This window comes from Pseudochaenichthys georgianus, chromosome 3 (assembly GCF_902827115.2).
Source record: "Pseudochaenichthys georgianus chromosome 3, fPseGeo1.2, whole genome shotgun sequence".
In the NCBI taxonomy this organism is placed as follows: domain Eukaryota; kingdom Metazoa; phylum Chordata; class Actinopteri; order Perciformes; family Channichthyidae; genus Pseudochaenichthys; species Pseudochaenichthys georgianus.
This window is the reverse complement of record NC_047505.1, coordinates 36,068,546-36,081,942: the sequence shown is the minus strand read 5'-3', so window position 1 is coordinate 36,081,942 and position 13,397 is coordinate 36,068,546. Positions and strand designations below refer to the sequence as shown.

Sequence of the window (13,397 nt, the reverse complement as noted above, 5' to 3'; positions counted from 1 at the left end):
CTGAGGGCAGTTTTTGTCTTTTGTTGTTGCACTTTTGTTGTTGGATTTGGTTTGACAACACATTTACAGTCAGACAATAACGAAGTACAGAAAGCTGCAAGTTGCAGAGAACTAAACTGAACAAAGTTAGAACACAGGTTTCCTGACGCGATGTGCTGCGGTGGTTTGTGGCTGAAGTAATTACTTATGACTTACACCGTGTCTCCTCCTCAAGAAGGCGTAGCGTGAGCAGTACTCTGGCAGAGCAGCTGAAACGGGTCTTGTGTAGACATGCCACAGCATGGCATGCATCATTACCCTCTACACCAGGGGTGTCAAACTCAATTTCATCGTGGGCCACATTAGCATTATAGTTGCACTCAAAAGGGCCGGTTGTAACTATATAAATATACATATATACATATATAAATACATAATATACATGAAATAATGTATTATATTATAGTATTGCCTCTGCATTGGATTATTATTGGATAGGGTAATAACTTCATAATTAACTACGTCTAAAAGCAGAAGTCTAGGGCAAATAATTGCAAGTCTCTTCAGTGCGCATGTCACAACATGAGATGCATTGTGGGACATATAGTTTAAAGGCAACATGCTTCTGTAAAATAAGATAAGATAAAAATGGAATTTTATTAATCCCCGTGGGGAAATTCAGTGGTTTAACAGCAACAGGGTAAGATAAAAAAAAAGATAAATAACTATAAAATAAGAAATTAATTAAAATGAACATAGATAGATATACTGTAAAGTACCATGTAACCGTATACTAAACGTATTATATTCAGAGAGGACAAGTTTAACTGGACGATAAATCAAGAAACATTAAGGAGTTTATTTTATATATGATGTGGCTACCTCCCCTGCTATTCTACCTGGTCGGCTACCTGGTGCTGGGGATCTCCGGGACCGGTGTCGCTCCCGACGCTGAACACCCACAAGACACACCTGCGCTTGATGTGTGGCCTACCCCAGGCACCATGGCTTCCCCGGATTTAGGAAGAGTTGTTGCCATGATGACAACCCCGCTGCTCGCGGAGGACCTTCTCTCATGGACGTCTCATCTACCCGGGGTTCTGCCGCGAGGACTACGCTGTCTATGGGCCCAGGGAAATGGGAGACTTTCCCCCTATGCAGCGCGCACTTGCGACGGCAAGCCGACCAGCCCAGCGAGGAGGACCTGGCTTCTAATTCTCCTACTCCTGATGTCGGGTAACGTGAAACCGAATCCAGGACCAGAACTGTCTCAGCTGCAAACACCAGAGGAGTTTAGAACGAAAGACGGATTACGTCTTTTTCACCTTAATGTTCGCAGCATGATTAATAAAATGGACTCCATCAGAATATGGGCCGATTCGACTGACTCTGATATCATTGTCCTTTCTGAGACGTGGCTCAAAAAGTCGATTACAAATGATATGATAAATATAAAAGATTACAATGTCTTTAGAACAGACCGTGTGGGAAAAGGGGGCGGGGTTGCGATTTATGTTAAAAACCATTTAGACTGCACCTGCATCGAATCCCTAACAAAACCAAAATGCTTTGAACTCTCTGTAATTAAACTATTGCTCCCAAGTGGTTCAGACATTATAGTGATCGGATGCTACCGCCCGCCCGCTGCCTCAAGCGAAGCCACGAATATACTCTCCAATCTTCTCCATAACTGGACTAAATCCGAGATGGTTTTACTCGGAGACCTAAACTGGGACTGGCAAACGGATTTACAAAACTCTTTCAAGGACACTTGTGACTCTCTCTGTTTGGTGCAACTAGTTAACTCGCCAACTCGGTTAAACCAAAAAGATTTAGAGAAGTCCACTTTGATTGATGTTATTCTTACAAACGCACCTCAGCGTTTCTCCGCAGTAGGCACGTTTTGTAATGATATAAGCGACCACTGCGCAATTGCTTGTGTGAGAACCTGTAAGATCCCTAAAGGAAAGCCACGTTTCATTCACAAGAGGCGATTCAAACATTTCGATGAGCAGGCGTTTCTACATGATGTTTTTAATAGTGATTTACACATTGTTTCACTTATGACCGATGTTGAGTTAGCATGGAATTATTTTAAATCCACCTTCTTGGCTATATGTGACAAGCATGCTCCTTTTAGGACATCTAGGATAAGCGGTAAAGACAACCCCTGGTTTAATGATTCTATATCCTCTCTCATTCGACAGAGAGACACTGCCTGGGCTAAAGCAAAGAAATCGAATATTCCATTAGATTGGAATCTGTATAGGACATTAAGAAACAAATGCACTAAGCTGATTAAAAACTCTAAATGTGCCTACTATCTTAATGCAATACATGACAATTTGAATAACCCTGCAAAGTTTTGGAAACTTGTTAAATCCTCCTCAGGTTCTATCACTCCAAACAGCCTTCCTGATCTCTTAAGGGTAAATCAGAGTGAAATCAAGGGCAAAATGGATATTGCAGACAGCTTTAATAATCATTTTATTTCTGCTGGCTCAATCTTTGATTCTAGCAACTCAGGGATGATCGCTGCAGAAGGAGAGCCAGGTCCTCCGCCACTTGACCCTGATCAACTGTTCACCTTTGCCCCCATCTTGACCTCTCAGGTTCACAAAGCTTTAATGAGCCTAGATGTAAAGAAATCTTCAGGCCCAGACAAGATAGAGCCGTTCTTCTTCAAAGTTGCTGCAGGTCTGATTGCAGAACCCATAACCTCTATTCTGAATCTCAGTCTTTATGCTGGTGAATTACCTAGCTCATGGAAGTCGGCCATGGTTCTCCCCTTGTTAAAGGGCGGAGACCCCTCTGACCTAAATAATTATCGCCCTATTTCCAGACTGTCTGTAATGGCCAAAGTCTTTGAATCTCTTGTAAACGAACAACTGAAAAAGTTTCTAACTGACCATAATATTCTTAGCGAGTCTCAGTCCGGCTTCAGATCAGGCCATAGTACTACTTCAGCGGCTATGCTAGTCTCAAATGACATCATTGAAGCACTAGACAAGAAAAAACACTGTGCAGCATTGTTTGTTGATCTGTCTAAAGCTTTTGATTCTGTGGATCATGCATTGCTACTGCAGAGGCTTGGCTGCATAGGTCTTGGCAAAATGGCTTTGAGCTGGTTTAAAAACTATCTATCTGAAAGAACTCAGTGTGTCTCAGTAGAAGATTATACCTCAGCTGCTCTTACTATAAACAAAGGTGTTCCACAAGGCTCTATTTTGGCCCCTGTCTTATTCTCCATCTTTATAAATGAACTAGGAAATGGGATAAACCCAGCACGGTTTCATTTATACGCCGATGATACAGTTGTTTATACAGTGGCTTCCTCTTTAACTCAGGCTATAGAGCTTCTACAGGATGCTTTTAATACACTGCAACACTCCTTGCTAAGGCTAAGACTGGTCCTTAATGCAAAAAAGACCAAGTACATGACCTTCTCTCGCTCTCGAGCTAATACAGCTGTCCCTCCGATTCTTACACTGGAAGGGACATGCCTTGACAAAGTAGCATCCTACAAATATCTGGGCTTATGGATTGATGAAAAGATGGCCTTTGATGTTCATATTGGGAACCTACTGAGAAAACTTAGACCTAAACTGGGCTTTTTCTTTCGTTTAAGGAAATGTTTCCCGTCTGAAGCCAGGAAGAGAATTGTGCAGAGTTCCTTTCTGTCTGTATTAGACTATGGCGATGTGATCTATATGCATGCTTCTTCCTCCCTGCTTAAAAAGCTGGATTCAGCCTACCATACTGCTATACGTTTTGTAACGGGTGCAGGCTCTCGCACCCACCACTGCACTTTGTATCAGTCCTTAGGATGGTCCTCTCTGTACCAAAGAAGACAATCACACATGTTGATTTTTATCCTTAAGTCATTGCTAGGTAAGCTGCCCTTATATATCTCCAGACTTCTGTCATTTTATACTTGCTTTTTTAATACTAGACGAGCAGCAAATGGGATGCTTTTAAATGTTCCTTTGATGCAGTCAGAGCTTGGTAAAGCTGCATTCTCCCACTATGCTCCCTTTTTATGGAATACGCTGCAAGTAAAACTTTGTCTAGAGGCACTTCCTACTGTAAATGCTTTTAAAGGTATGCTACGATTAGCCCTTCATGAAACATGTAACTGTTTTACCTGATGCTATTGCTGATGTGATTATGCTTCTTGCCACTGCACAAATGGCCTTCTGTATTTATATTTGAATTGTATGTTTTTTTTGTTTAATGCCTTTGTTTTATGTTGAAACTTGTTGTGTGCCGTGTTGGTCAGGACTCCCTGGAAGAAGAGATCTTGTATCTCAATGGGACATTCCTGGATAAATAAAGGATAAATAAAAAAAAAAAAAAAAATAAAATAAAAAAATATTCTTTGCAAGCTCTTGCGGGCCACATAAAATGAAGTCGCGGGCCGGATTTGGCCCCCGGGCCTTGAGTTTGACACCCCTGCTCTACACTATGAACTCTATATATAATTGCTCTGTAGTCTGTGAAATAAAATTGGAAGGTTAAAACTAGCATTTTCTTACCCTGCTGACTGGTTGTCATGTTGAAATGTTGTCTTCAAGTGTATTTGTTTAGTCTATTTTCATGTTCTTTTTAGTTACAGTGTAAACATAGGGGCCACCATTTGGCCTTAAAAGGGACATTTTATTAAATAAACAAAACTTGTGCATGGATACACAACATTTAGAAAAGTGATGTTGTCAGTTTGTAATGACAAATGCAGTGGCAGAAACTGAGAAACGCGACTGCTTTCTGCTCTCGCTGTGGTGTGTACCCGGGGAGGAGACGAGTGGCACAGCCTGTTTTCAACATGCCAGTCCTCATTACCATCCATTCAAGCCTAGCTCTGCAAACCATGGCATTAAATATACATGGGAACCCACTTTCATCAAAAGGACCTCCCTCACTAACACGTCCTAATGTATGCAATAAGAGCGCCTCTGCATGCTCAAACTTTTGAATGAAAGCAATTCAACAAAACAGTATTCCCATCCGCATTTCTTACATCCTCTTTTAGTGGATCTCTGGTCCTGATTCTGCTGGTGCTCAGTTTAAACATTTCCTTTAGCTATTAAATGAATGTTGATAGGGAGTCTGTGTACATCTGTTTAATATTCTATTATCATACATACATTTATCACCCTTGTTGATTTGGCAGTATCTTGGGCCACCAAATCACTTGAAATATATATATATACATATTTAGGTTGGCACAAAGTACACGGCCGAGATTGAATTCCCTGTGAAATGTGGTGTAAAAGATGCATCCAACTGAATCCCACAGTGATGAAGCTGTCACCATCGGAGCATGAGACACCTACAATATCTTAAGAAATGTGCTGCTCTGATTTCAATGAGGCCAGGCTAATAAGTCGGTCTTTTCTTTGAAATACAGCATTTGCAATATTACAGACATTTGCCTTAATATGAGAATTAAAGACTGCATTTTCATAAGATGCATCTTAGTTTCTGGAGCAATCTTCATAATAAACTTTGTAATAAACTTTATTTGTATAGCCCCTTGCATGCACAAAGCAGCCCAAAGTGCTTTACAGAACAAGAAGAAAACATAACAACAATATTAAAAATAAATACAGAACAAGATAAAACATCTACAGTGATCCTAAGGAAATCCCCTTGAATGACCTGACAGGAAATTAAAATAGGTTAAAATAAAAACAATTTGTTCATAGACATTTCTCTTTCATACAGGCAATTTGTCAAAAGAGACAGGTGTTTTTATGCCGAGTGCTTCTTCATTTGAACTTTTAGTAATATACTGATATAATATACTCATTTATTTAATTTATAACATGGACCAAAAGTGCACCATTAGTTATTTGTAGGAACATGATGAAATGTGTGAAAATGCATACAGGAAAAGATATTACCTCCTACTTACCAACAGTTTTGTTGGATAGTTTCCTCGTGTAATTGTTTTAATTGTTTGTTTTTTCATTAGTGGGACTGGTGGCATTAACATAGTTAAAATGGTTTTAGCTTGTGTAAAGTTTAAGATCACTGCTTGCAAATGATGGTGCAATTATCAGGGAAAGGGAATCCGTGACATACTTACCGGGTACCTTCACCATGAAAAGTACGTAAAGATGGGGGATGAAGAAGAGATTTCAGAATAAGGAGGTAAAGTATTTCTTCAATTACTATTCATCTATCCAATGATTTAAATTGACAGGGAAACACACTAACTCGCGATTTGGGATTTTCAGGTGAACCCATAGACGTCATTGCTGTGTTTCCCGGTGTGTGTTCATGCCGAAGGCTTCGGAGCAGACGGCAGATGCAGGAAGTGTGACTCTCTCTCTCTCTCTCTTTAGTATGCAGATTGTATGCAGATTGTGTAACTCACACTCTACTTAATGTGCCCCCTTTAAAGCAAGAAAATTGACTGAGAGTTGAAACTTAAAAAAAACAAATTAAAAAGGTGACATGAATACAAATCTGAAAATTGGAATTCAAAAACACGAGAGAAGGAAGAAAATACCAAAATGAAATAAGATTGGGAGTGCACGGTCAAAAAATTAGGAAGTTTGTCACGTTATCCAATGAATTTACTCTCAGTGGTTTTATATTTATTTGACAGATATCTGAGTTTTCTCATCTAATTTACAACAAAATGCTATGTTGAACCATTCTTTAAAATATGTCACCCATACCCCCCCCCCTCTCTCTCTCTCTCTCTCTCTCTCTCTCTCTCTCTGAGAGGCAGCCCTTCATGTCTCGTCATTATTTTCTGCCCCCAACAAGGCGACAAAAAAGAAGTTGAGGGAAATATTCCTGGCAGAAGTCTTGGTGTGATCAGGGGAATCAGCTGACTTTGATACCATATGGTAAAGGGAAGCAGCTCGTCAGATGTGAGAATAACTTCCCTCAGGATCCGGAGAGGAGGTTTCCTCTGCTCTCTCTCTGCAGGTGAGCCACAGGTAGCTGAGGGGAAGCTGTCAGTACCTGCGGGGCGAATAGGACAACACACAGAAACATAAACTGGGAATAGTCTAAGCAGATACTTCTCAGCTGAAAATAAACACAAACCCTGCCAAAGATTGAATGGCTGTTCATTTACATTCCACAGGAAGAGCAGTGTTAGGGGGAAGAGGCTTTAAGCAGGAAAACTGATTTACCAGAACAATGCATGTGGGTGGGAAATGTGTGCTCACAGTGAAGCCAAAATGTTTCACATGTGGATAAATGTCATTGTTAATTGTTTTCTGTGTGAGTGAATCTGACTTGAAACTGTGTTGCCATGACTACAAGTCCTAAATGGCATATTCTGAAACCCCCAGGCATGGGAGACTGTACTGTAGGTGAGCACATCGGCTGAAAAGACCTGACAGGATGTAATTGCAGATGCAGATGTAACTTTAATCTCTGCCCTTTTGACGTCACGCCCAACTGCTTTGACCTATGCAAATGAACTGGCAGACAAATCTGCTGTGTACATTTGTCTGTGCTGTTTGTGAAGTAAGAGAGCGTAATGGTGCATAAGAGATATGCTACCGTGGAAATGAAGCTCATGCAGGCCTGAAGACATAATGTCAAGGTCAAAAGTGAGGGCCAAATCATCTCTAATCACCCAAGCACACAATATTTCAGTACTGCCCTTCAAGTAAAAAGCGTGCTGATATTACTATAGGCCTGGTACATTGTTGCAGCATTTTTTAGATGGTAGAAATACCAATAATGAATTTCAAATGGATTTACGACTAATGAGTAAAAAATGAAATGATACTGTTATTCTGTTTGGACACTGAAACAATTAGTTACTACTTCATCCACAAAGTTGACTTATTAGCACTTTGTAAAGTGTATATCTCAATTATTTTGATGTTAGAAAAGGATCCAAATGCAGCCAAGGAGCAACATCAGCATCCACTGGGGTTGTGTTTATGGCCACCTTGTGAATATAAACATGCCTCCTCTTTTAGCAATCATTTTTGTTCTTTACAACTCAGGAGAGAACCATTTGGCTCATTAGCTGCTGAATACTCCACTGCATTCACCAGCAGGTGTGGCAAACTTTAACAATTCGCTGTTTAATGCTGGGCAGGACATGTACCGTGGGTTTTTAGAGCTTTTTGCTGAAAACAGCTGCCTGCTGCTGATGTTAAAATCCGTATGAGAGAGCCGTGAGAGTCAACCAAAACAGGAATGTTGCAGGTTGTAAAACTAATCAATGAGCTGAAGAGGGGGAAGAAGTTTATACAACAAACTGAGGAAACTGCAGTCACATAATCCTTTGATGGATTCTTCGTGCTTGCCTTTCCGATTATCAGACGGCAGTCAAAGCAGCCAAAACAGAGTATATTTCTCTGTTAATCTCCAAAAACAGCCATAAACCTCAAGTTCTTTTTAATGTCCTCAACTCGATCATTAATCCTTGTGATGCTTCTCCAATTGTGCCATCAACTACTCTCTGCGATACATTTCTTAAATGTTTTATCGAAAAAGTATCTGCTCTTAGGCTAGCCTATACTAGTGCTACCCCAGATCCTGCTCCCTTTCTGTGCCCTGCTGTCCTCGACCATTTTGAGCCTGTATCCCTCTCTTCTCTCTAGGATGTAGTTAAGCACCTGCGGCCGACAAACTGCACCTCAGACAGCATTCCCTCTCGCCTTCTCAGAGATGTTTTTGAATCAGTTGGAGCAAGTGTTTTATTACTTGTAAACACTTCTCTTAGCTCAGGATGTGTCCCAGCTGCCTTCAAACATGCCGTGGTTAAGCCACTACTTAAAAAGAAAAATCTCGATCCCTCCATTCTCGCAAAATTCAGGCCCATCTCCCAGCTACCCTTTTTATCTAAAGCCTTGGAGCGAGTAGTCTACGCCCAGCTGCAGTCATTTTTAATCACACATGGTATCCATGAAAAATTTCAGTCTGGCTTTAAACCTATGCATAGTACTGAAACAGCCCTTTTAAGAGTTTTTAATGATCTGCTCTTAGCCACCGACTCAGGCAGCCCAGCTGTCTTGGTGCTGTTAGATTTAACTGCTGCCTTTGACACTGTGGATCATAGTATCCTGTTGTCACGGCTTGAACAGTCCGCAGGCATTACAGGCTCTGCCCTTGCATGGTTCAGGTCTTATTTGACGGACCGTAGCTTCTCAGTGCAGTTAGGTGCCTTCTCCTCTGCCAAAGCTCCTCTTACCTGTGGGGTTCCCCAAGGCTCGATTCTGGGCCCCATCCTTTTTCTATTGTACATACTGCCCCTAGGTTCAATTCTCACAAAACATAATATCCCCTTCCATTGTTACGCTGATGATGTACAGATTTATCTGCCTCTCAATCAAAATGCCAACTCACTACAGCAGTTGAAGGACTGCTTAATAGAGATTAAATCCTGGCTGAGTCAAAACGTCCTCACCCTTAATGAGAGCAAGACCGAGGTCATCTTTTTTGGACCCCAACCAACAGTCTCCCCGGTTGATATTCTGGGCTCCCTCAATAAAAATCTGTCATGAACCTTGGAGTGACCTTCAACAGCGCCTTTAAATTTGATAAGCAGGTTAGCACTGTAGTCAAGACCTGCTTTTTCAAAATACGACTATTGACTAAGACCAAGTCGTTTTTATCTTTTAAAGACCTAGAAAGGGTTATTAACACCTTTGTTACCTCGAGACTGGATTACTGCAATGCTCTGTATGTGGGTATGGACCAGTCCTCAATTAGACTCCTCCAGCTAGTTCAGAATGCAGCTGCACGTCTTCTCACTGGCCATAAAAAGCGTGATTATATCACCCCAATTCTGGCTTCATTGCACTGGCTTCCAGTTCGGTTCAGAATAGATTTTAAACTCCTTTTATTTGTTTTTATAGCCCTAAATGGGCTGACTCCTGCCTATATAGCCGAACTCCTCCATCGCTACACCCCAGGCAAAGCCTTAAGGTCGGCTGATCAGCTGCTGTTGATAGTGCCTAAGACCAGGCATAAAACCCGAGGGCATCAAGCTTTTGCAGCGGCTGGCCCTAGGCTCTGGAATACTTTGCCCATCCATGTGAGGTCGGCCCAGACCCTGGGGGTTTTTAAATCAACTTTTAACTCACTTTTTCTCTCTGGCTTTTGTTTAATTATTTATTTATTCATTTATTTATTTAGTTATTTATTTATTCATTTAGTTCTTTATTTTAATATTTATAACATAACATAGAATTTCATAAAGTATTTTTAAAATAGTTTATACATTATTCGAATATAGGAATAGTAGATAAGTAGATATAGTACCTTATATTTCATCTTTATTCTTAAAAACCCTTACCCTTACCCCCATCCCTCTGCTGGTCTATGGCCTTGTAGAGGGTAACGGGGTACAGAGTCGCTTAGATAAGCGGGGGAGTGCATTTTACGAAGAGATAGGTTGTTGTGCTCCCTATCTCTGTTTCTTATCCTATATCTAATATAACTGCTCGGGTCTTTATAGATTGAGTGGGGAAGTTCATGAGATCTTTCTAGAGGGTTATCAAGAATAACTTTTATCCAATGACCTTTTCCCTCTCTGTCTGTGTCTGTGTATTCTCTTGTTCCGATTAACCCAGCCAAATCTTTTTCCTTGTTTTGTATCTATATCTACGCCGGGAACCGGAGTTGAGGCTGATCCTCTTGCTGTAGTCCTGTGTCTTGGATCCTCTATCCCGAGTTCTGGATTAAGTCGTGGACTTCGGGTCGTGGCTGAACCTGTCTCTGCGGTCCTGCCTTGTGTCTCGCCATGCTGCTTCCCTGATGGCTTCCACAGGATTGTAGCTGACATCCTCGTGGATTCATCTTCTTATTACAGACACATGCATTTCCTAACATTCGGTCTATATGCTGTAAAATGTATTATCTCTTCGATTTACACACGGCATCAATTGCACGTCTGTCCGTCCTGGGAAAGGGATCCCTCCTCTGTTGCTCTCCCTGAGGTTTCTCCCATTTTTTCCCCCTTAAACTGTGGGTTTTCTCTGGAATTTTTTCCTTGTACGATGTGAGGGTCTAACCCCCTAAACGCACCAGGAGCGTCTGCGCCGCGTTACGGCCGCGCCGCGTTACGGCCGCGCCGCGGCGGTCGTAAGGATCGCGGCCACTCTAGTCAATGGGTGCTGTTCCACCACACGCGCCGCGTTACGGCTCAGACGCGTCCCAGAAGCGGCTCGGCGCAGCGCTTCTCTAAAATTAGGATGAATCCTATTTTTGCGTAAGGTAAGGTCGGGCAGGCAGCCCCCCCCTCGCAGGAAGTGGAAAGGTGAGCATCCGGGCCCAGCCCGCATATATACTAATTTAGCAGACCCCCCTCCTTCATCACAACACCTCCACTACGATGCGCACAATGGATGACGAGGTGTTCATAATGGAAGTGGAGAAACACACCATTGTATACGATGTAACCAATGCTTACTACGAGGACAACATCAGAAAGGACAAGGCCTGGTTTTTAGTCGCTGCAGTTTGTGGAGTGGAAGGTAACAACTACATATTAATGTTTTAAAGTTAATTAATACTTGTAGGTACAGTACAGAGCCATTCAGTAGTTTCACATCTTGTGAAAGTCGTTAAAAAACTGTTCAGTAAACTTGCATTTCACAATAAAGTAAGATCTTATTTCCTATATCAAGATTATAATATTATTATATTATTATTATTTTGTATTTATATTTTTATAAATATTGGTTTTTTAACTATACTTTATCTTGTGAATTTCGCCCAGGGATCAATACAGTTGTGTTTAACTCTTTATAATGATATTATATTTTTGTATTATAGTTTGTTTTTATTCATGTGTTATAACAACTACCCAAAATACTCTCAATAATGTTTAAATACAGTATGCTGTGGTGGAAAATCTTGCATTTATAGTCAGATAAATTGTGAGGACAGACAAGAATAATTTGGCAGTCATTTGTCAGACAAAACCATTTATTATAAATTGTATTACATACACAGTAGCGCATCCTAGGCTATAGCTGAATGCTAGGCTGACCAATGAGTCCCTGGAAGCCAAGTATCTGAAGGGTAAAAAAAAGCAAAGAAAAATATGTGAAATCATGTTATTAATCTGAATCTATTCTTTGTTTCAGTCGACAAGGCAAGGCACGATGGAAGTCACTTTGGGATGCTTTTGTTAAAAACAGGAAGAAATCTCTCCCAAGTGGATCTGCAGGCGGCACGCAAAAGGGCTGGAAGTATACAGACATAATGTCCTTCCTTTTGCCCTATGTACAGCAAAGGAGGTATGTATGCACATATTTTAATTTATATAATTTTGTAATTTGTGATGATGTATTGCAAAGGGTATGAAAGACTTTATTTTAAATTACATAAATATGTTCCTATTGCATAAATTAATCCCCAGAAAAAAGGTTTTAATTGTTTTCATGTTGTTTCTTTTCATATAGTTCAAAAAGCAGCTTGAGCAATCCTTCCCCTGTAGAAGACATGGAGAGAGCATCTACACCCCTGTCATTGGAAACAGAGGAACATGCCAGGACAGCATGTGGATCTCCAGCCCCACCACCTCTGGTACCCACAACCTCTGCAGAGAGGCAAAGGCCCTCTAGGTCCCGTAGCCCCAGGGATCCCATTTCCACACCAGCAGCGGCCCAGCGTTCCACACGGGACACAAGGAGGAGGCCACAGAGCACAGACCTTGGAGAGCAGCTGATATCTCTACTGCAGGAACCTCCAACTGCACCACACATGCCAGACTCAGAATTAGAGTCATACTACTTTGCTCTCAGTCTTGTGCCCATGTTGCAAAGACTGGACAAAGACAGAAAACATCAGGCAAAAGTCTGTATTTTAAACACCTTCCACAACTTGGAAAGAGACACCCAACACCAGCAACATTGGCAGCCCATTGACCATCCCCCCGCCACTCAACATTCCATTCACACCTCCAGGCCAGTAGCCTTTCGGCCAAGTGTACCCCAACCCCCACGCGCCCAATCAACACCTACAAGGCCATCAGACATGCTGTCCTCCAGCAGTAGCTCAGCTTGGCAGGAGTCTTTTTACGAACAATAGTTGAGCAATTGAGTTCATTGTTTTTTTTACTGTAAATAGTTACTTTTTTTGTGTTGATTGTTTATATTTGATGTTTCTGTTTAAAGTGTTGTTTGGGGTGAAATTGTTAAAAAATAAAACCTTTATTAAATTTGTGGTAAGTGATGTATTGTCTGTGAAATGGGCATTTGACCTAAGTGCAACAGCCAGTCTCTGCTTGGGTTCAATGGCAGCTCTGTAATTTGTGGATTGTCTGGTCAGTTCAGGGCCCAGGAGGGACAGCAGTTCATCCATCTGCTCTGCACTCATCCGAAAATATTGGTGATGTCGTTGGCTGTCCAGCCTCAGCTCAGCCACGAGGTGATGAAAATCACCTTGTTGTCTCCTTTTCTGGTTGAGGGGGTGCACCCAAAACC

General features: G+C 41.4%; 1 long non-coding RNA gene across 1 annotated transcript; it reads left to right on the top strand.

Annotated features, from left to right (window-relative positions):
* The first annotated feature begins 11,332 nt into the window (after nt 1–11,332).
* LOC117443377 (uncharacterized) lies at nt 11,333–12,688 on the top strand. Its single transcript, XR_011642854.1, has 3 exons — nt 11,333–11,441; nt 12,057–12,209; nt 12,375–12,688. It is a non-coding gene; the product is annotated as an uncharacterized lncRNA (long non-coding RNA).
* The last annotated feature ends 709 nt before the right edge of the window (nt 12,689–13,397 follow it).